Source organism: Etheostoma spectabile, chromosome 13 (assembly GCF_008692095.1).
Source record: "Etheostoma spectabile isolate EspeVRDwgs_2016 chromosome 13, UIUC_Espe_1.0, whole genome shotgun sequence".
Taxonomy (NCBI): domain Eukaryota; kingdom Metazoa; phylum Chordata; class Actinopteri; order Perciformes; family Percidae; genus Etheostoma; species Etheostoma spectabile.
The window spans coordinates 9,885,421-9,892,448 of record NC_045745.1 but is presented as its reverse complement, the minus strand read 5'-3'; the positions used below and the strand labels follow the sequence as shown (position 1 = coordinate 9,892,448).

The following is a 7,028-nucleotide window of genomic DNA, read 5'->3' as shown; positions in this document are numbered from 1 at the left end:
GAGAGAGAGAGAGAGAGAGAGAGAGAGAGAGAGTCTTCCTTTCTTGCCTCGACGAATATTCATAAGGTCAGATGTAAATATGCAGGTCTATCTCTGTAGAAGACAAGGTCTTTCCCCTCATTCTATAGCTAACTTGTGTCAGCCAGAGGTTGATGCATTGACTGTATAAGTGAAGCCAAAACATCTGGACCAGTGGTGGCTGGCTGCAGTATCAACACATTCTCAACTCCCATTGCGTTAAATACGGGCGCTTGGTCGTTTGCCTTTTTCATTTCTTATTGACGCTAAAAGTCTCCGTTAGCGCCGGGACTCTTGGCGGCGCTGTTGACGCTCGGTGTCACGGCGTGTGTTAAACTGACATTAGGCACCAGAACGGGACCGTTAGGCTACATTTCCCAGAATGACATGTCTCTCAATACTCACCGACTGGAGAGTCTGTAGAGTTTAACTTTATTGTGTTGACTGCTGTAGTGTGTTCATGTTAACCAGTGATGGGAATGACGGCGGTTGTAAATAACAGCGCTACTAACTAACTAACTAATCTAAGTGATTACTCTTCCCATCTAAATAACACTGTTACCGTTACTGCCAAAAATGCAACGCGTTACTAATTGAAGTTTTTTTTTTTTTAATCAGACCAACTAGATCTCTGAGCAAAGACTTTGTTTTTCTTGGTCAGTGGGCTGTGCACAAGACGTGCACATAATTGCCGACGATTGGCTGAGGTTGAGTACAACTTCATGGTGAGCCAATCAGAGCCCTAGGGCTGGGCGACATGGAGAAAATCACATGTCACGATGTTTTGGACCAAATACATCAATGTCGATATTACAACGGTATTGTAGGTGTGACTATTGGGGCTTTCACAAAACATTTACACAAAGGTAATTTTTGATAATGATCAGTAATGTGGATGCGGTGGAGGTGATGGCGCAGTGCATGTGACACATGCCTTTGGTGTGGGAGATCAGGGTTCAATTCCCACTGCGATACATCAACCAATGTGTCCTTGAGCAAGACACCTGCATCCTCTGATATATCGCAAATTGTAAGTGAATTTAGATAAATGTGTCAGCTATTTTATGCGTAACTTAATGTTAAAGGCATGAAATAAAAAAGCAAGAACAAGAACTAAGTTCAGAAAATGACATCACTTTACTAATGCAGCCTTTAAAACCAGGAAAAGACAACACTTGTCACGATATTATGATATCCAAAATTGAAGACAATATCTAGTAACATACATAGGTGTTGATATATTAACAATATATTGCCCAGCACTATATATTGGCCTTACCCAGCCCTATACATAAATAAAGGGCTTCCCCAGTTTGGTTTGGAAGAACTCACCTGCACGGAGCACTGACCTCAACTCCATGCGACACCTTTGGCATGAATTGAAAGAAACCCTTTAACAACCCTCCCATCTGTGTCGTGTTCCTATTCAAATCCATGACTTGATTAATTATTGAAGGGAGGGGACCTGGGCTGAGCGTTCAGCATCATTACCCCCACCTTGAATTGTCTGTGGCTGGTTCATGCGCCGTCTGCTAACTCATTACCTTTTGTGTTTTCTTAGCGGCGCTGTGTGTATGTGTTTATGGGGCCTCGGGGTGCCAGGTGCTGTTTACATATGCAGGCACGCCATCTGTACCCACTGTGGCGGCGAGAAAAGGAGTCGAGGCTACAGCAGCGCGCTCGCTTTACACTTTTCATAATTACTCTTTAGGAGAAACCTGTCATTACAAATGTGTTACTCGGCATTTTTAAATGATATACTCCAATGCCTCGTAGAAATGAGTCGTTTTCTTTGTCTGCTCTCTTGAACATAAAGTGGCAAGCATTATCATTTCTCTTTAATTGGACTTTATTTTGGAGACACGGCTTTTCCCCTTGAGGAACACAGCTTCATTAGCATCTGTGGCAGTGCAAACAAACGTTGAAGCATCTTCCTGATGAGGTCATTGTTACCATCGTCGTTATGAACATCATCGTCTCCTCGCTAATCATTTATCACCTGTAAATGGGAGAGGAAGAAGAAGTGCTGAAGGGAGGGTGACATCTGAAGAAAGAGAATAGAGGCTGAGTAGAGGCATGTTATAATGTTTTAATAGCTTTCCCTGGGGAGGAGAGGGCCCACTCCTGCTCAGCTGATGAAAGGAGCAAAGGAGCAGAGAGGAGAGAGAGGGTGTACAGGTGAGGAAAGGGTGAGGATTAAAGGACAGGGGGAGCGGGGGATGAAGAGATGGGACATTGACAGTGGACATTACTCGGTCCTGAGTGGTGTTACCCAACTGAGAGTACAATGTTGTCCTGGGGTCAAATTTGACTCATTTCCAAGTTTTTTATATCAGAAATATGGGAAGTTGAACAAGGCGTCAAAACATTGAGGAAGAAAGTGTAACAAATATTGGAAAAAGTGACAAAAAAAACAAACAAAAAAACCAATGGAAGTAAGCGTCGAAAACCGACCAAAATGAAATGTTGAAAAAACAAAAAACCTAATACTTTTTTTGAAAAGCAACACAACATTGAGATAGGGACAACAAAATATCTTTTTTCATGTTGAGGAAAAGACAACACAAGGGTTAAACTGCAGCATTTATAGATAACCCAGTTTGTAGGCCTGAACTGGGAGTGGGCCAATGAAATTATTTTTTATTAGCCAAGCTAGTGACATATTTAACATAACACATTTTAATGGAGTTGTTCGTATGACTTTTTTTTTTACGAAAACGTAGGCAACAACAATTCATATAATAGCCTACAAAAGTTCAGCGACTGCAGACTGGTCACGGTCAAGTTTAGCGGTCTTTACAGTTCAATTTAGCCGAGCGAAGATGACTCAAAGCCGGGTACAGAGCACCGTCATGTCCCGCTCATTTCAGCAGCTCTTACTCTTGAGTTTAGCCATCAAGAGGTGACCGGCACGCGGCGATGACTAGTGTCACTCCCCGATGTGAGTCGAGTGCAGATTTGAGTTGCGCATGCATCACTTTGCAACAAGTAGCCTCCAAGATGCTAACGAGAGACTTCTGTAATGTCAGTATAGTAACAATGGACCTACTTGATGAAGTTGGTTCACTGTTGGCTACACGTTAGCATCAAGCACAACAAAGGCTGTCAGTTGAATGGCGTTTTGAGCTAACCTTAGCATTCAAACAATCATTGACAGCTAAAATGTTTTTTTGAAATGACTGCTAGCTTAGCTATAAACCTCTATATATGGGCACCCGCTCTACCAACTGAGCTATCTGGGCCCCCGGCATCTTAAAAACTTTATACGTTCTGATATGACCCTGGGTCACTGACGAAATCTACGCTAACTGCTGTTCATCCAGCCGCCAACATGATTTTATGTTGAGGAACATTCAGGATGTCATTAAAAGAAAATGTTGAAATGTAAATTTACAGGAGGGAAAAAATTACTTCGGGACCAGCTACTTCTCCCACTTCCTATTTAAAAAAACTGTTGTTAGTATAACTTTAAACTTCACTCACTTCCCTCCCTCCTTTGAGGCACGGCTCTAAACCCATAAAAACTGTGCACTGGCCCCTCGCTTGCAGCGGGATCGCTGCTTCAGGCTCTGCAACGTCTGAACTCTGAGAGAACAGCTGGAGCCGCCCTCAGCAAAACAGCCCCTTATACTTCATTCACTGCTAGCTCGCTCCCTTATCTATTTATTGATTTAGAGGCTTTGACTGGCCTGACATTTGACGTGGTACCAAAGCAGTACAATGGTTGAAACAATTATATCTATGAGAATACACACATGTTCTTCTCAGCTTCTCACTCTTCTGTTCACCCTCCCGTCTCCCCCTTTCTCTTGAAAACAAATTACGGTAGTTTTAGTGTGCCCTACAGAATCATTGGTGGCATTGGTAAAGATTAGCTCATTACTTTTAAAGATCTTTGGCTCATCCTCACCAGGGGTGCCAATAACTCTGGAGGGCAATGCATATCTTACCCTCCTACGACTCCTTCCCTTCCTCTTCCTCCTCTCAATTGGCCGCCTTATCTCACTTTCAAGCTCATGCATAATTCATAAGATTTTTTTTCTGTTTTCTTTTCTGTTAGCAAGAAATGATATTTCCAAAAGGAGCAACAAAGGGATTTCATAATCTGAACAGGTTACATTGAATCTGTGCATGCAGTGAGTGCTGTCCTGCAACCATTGCAAAAGTTAGCAGCTGGGTCTCTCCCTCCACCCCCAAGCAATGTGCTGACGTGTGTGTGTTTGGTGAAAATCAGTCATGAGGGTGTTGAATCTTTGAGGGCACCCTTGCAGTTTGTACCCACTTTAGGATAAATGTCGGCAGACTGTGGCACTGTTTTGAATTGGGGTTAGGTTTAGTCACATAAAAAAAAAAGGTTTTTTTCAGGCGCAATTCACCCTTGGCTAAATCCCCCCCTCCCCCTCCCCACCTTTAGTTACCGTTGCTAAGCCAAGCTGCCAAAGCCGCATGGCGATTTCACAGACTATAACTGCAGTCCCTGGAAAAATAGTACATTTTTTGTTTGAAAACGAAAAAGAGATTTCAGACAGAAGCAGAATGAAGGGTTTGCATTATGGATTAAAAGGTTATATTAAGAATGTCAAACTGACTCAACAACGAAAGGATGTGGAAAACATGAAGCTAAAAGCTAAAGAGTTAAAGACTAAATAGACTAAATACAGAGGCAGGTGACACTCTGACATCTCTCCATTAGTGCATGTATAGGCACTGAGCATGTGTGTGTAGTTCAGGCTTGTGTGTATTGTGTGAAATAACAGAGGGAAACATTGTAATTTCCCCTTGCGGGATTAATAAAGTATACGTTATTATTTTTAAGGGTAGGGAAACCATAGACAGTTGAAGAAAGGGACCAACAGACCCCGTTGCTCTGGACCAGTGAAGGATATTAGAAGCTCTTTTCCGGTGATGGATGAGCGTTACTGCTGCTACGTTAGCCTGTGCTATACGTAATTCACGTTGTTATGACACAATCGTTAGCCCGTCTGCTACGGAGCCATAACGTGAGCCACAAGGTAACGGAGCCTTTTACACATTGTCGTGTTTCTTTAGAAATAAACAACGGACAAACAGAGTCTTTAAAGGCTTCAGGTGTAGAGTTATTTGCTGTCAAAGTGATGTCAAAATGAATGGGAGTCAATGCGATGCTGACGGCGATGATGGCATGCTAGCAACAAAATGGCGCCATAGGGAGTTTCGCTTAGAGAGGAGAGGCTTACCCCGTTGTGGGAAACAGGTGAAAAACATCAGGCAATCACAAGAGTGGGAAAAACCAAAAGACAGGAAGTAAAAGAAGAAGGAAAAACAGACCGTCAAAATAAAACAGGAAACAGACCCAAATACAAAAGTGAAAAACAGACAACCAAAATAAGACAAAACACCAAAACCATAACAACATCTTGCAGAAAAAGCTTAAATGAAGAGAATAGAAAAGTTTCGCCACCATGAAAGTGTCCGACCTTAGACAGCGCCAGTCCTACACTGCACTGTGATTGGTCCAGCTTGCGTAATCTGGGCGTGGCTCAACAATAGGGTGACTTGCAGACCGTGAAAACAAAAAAAAGAACCACATTTGGCTTTCATCACCACCATGGCCACAGAAATAATCATATTAGGATCAATGCAAATGTATCAATAAGGTGACTTGTTTTGTTCCATCTACTTTGTGGAGACGTTGGCAAAATGTGAGAAAACATCGCTGAATAATATGAGGCATCTGACAGGGAAGATTAAAAATGCAACTTTTCTAAACTGCTCTAAATCATCAATTTCAGAATAACCTTTCCTTGGCCCTTTTCATGTTTATACCGCAGAAAAGCAGCTTTAAATCTTCCTAGCCGAGCACTGGGAGATTGGGAGGATGTGATGGAGTCCACAAGGGCAGTTAGATATCTTGTTGGAGGAATAAATTGGCAGCTTTTGTCTTTGGTGCAATGCCAAGGCATCTGGGAATGCATCCACCACCTTGGAAAACAAGCTTATGGGATGCAATAATGGATCCACTGTAAGTGTTTTTTTTTTAAATATCATCAAGAGGATGATGCTAGTGCTGAGAGTTTGTAATGATACAAACAGGCAATGTTCTTGATTCATGTATTAAAGACACACATCGTCAATACTTTTTATGGACTGTTGTACATCATGTTGAGGTTTTATGTGCAAAGCATCAAGTGAGTGATTTCGTTTTAAAGCACCTTTTTTACCAGTGTTTATTAATTTGTTCTCATAATGTTTACTGTGGTCTTGGCTGAGAATAATGTTTCCCCTGAGAAGTGCTCTTGTTTATCGGGCTTGACGATGTGAAGAGCTGACAGTCTTTAATGGAGACTTTGTGCATTGTGTTAAATCTCAGCTGATCTTCAACTCATCATGCTCATGGGTATCTGGGGGAAATCTGAGCACTACAGTTGCTTAAAAAAATGGCAAAAGACAGGCTTTATAAGGTACTTCAACCGGAAAAGATAGGCCAGGGAGAGCCGTTTCTACACCCAACCATAACCAGAGTACAGGTACTGTTTCCAAAACGTGTTTTCAAATTCGGAGCCAACGGAAAGGCTGCCTCAGTTCTTACAAAAGTCGCGGTTTTCCGAATTGCTGCTTTTGTTGCATATCTGGTTGGACGCAAACTGCATTTTGTTGTCTTTGTTCTTGTACTCTTCACAATGACAATAATCTAATCTATCTAATTTCCTATCCTTCACAGGACAGCCAACACATCCTATGGGCGGGTTGAAAACATGCAGAAGTAGCTCCTGCTGCTGGCTGTAGTCTATTGCCTCTGGGCAGAAACGCCTCCGATGATGCAAAACAAGGATTTTTGCGTCATCGGAGGGGGACATGAAGGAGGGAAGCACGACCATTTGAAAATGTTACCGGGTTTTCACTGACACAACGCTTTATGCTAATCGGTGAAGTTTCCCTTTAAGTGAACTGAGGCATACACACACAAATATTAAAGTCCTCCGGAGCTGAGAGAAGCCACTGTAGCTGTGGGGCACACACACACACACACA

The 7,028-nt window shown here is 42.4% G+C and overlaps 2 long non-coding RNA genes across 2 annotated transcripts in view; one reads left to right on the top strand and one right to left on the bottom strand.

The window, feature by feature from the left end:
- LOC116701143 (uncharacterized) overlaps positions 1-7,028 on the top strand; it is an 8,166-nt gene that overhangs the window by 330 nt on the left and 808 nt on the right. The window contains exon 2 of the long non-coding RNA XR_004334832.1: positions 4,682-4,685. This is a non-coding gene — a long non-coding RNA (uncharacterized LOC116701143). The remainder of the gene's footprint in view (positions 1-4,681; positions 4,686-7,028) is intronic.
- The window catches only part of LOC116701144 (uncharacterized), a 6,184-nt gene continuing 2,745 nt past the window's right edge, over positions 3,590-7,028 (bottom strand). Inside the window, exons 3-4 of the long non-coding RNA XR_004334833.1 lie at positions 5,409-5,413; positions 3,590-3,601 (exon numbers count right to left, since the gene is read on the bottom strand). This is a non-coding gene — a long non-coding RNA (uncharacterized LOC116701144). The remainder of the gene's footprint in view (positions 3,602-5,408; positions 5,414-7,028) is intronic.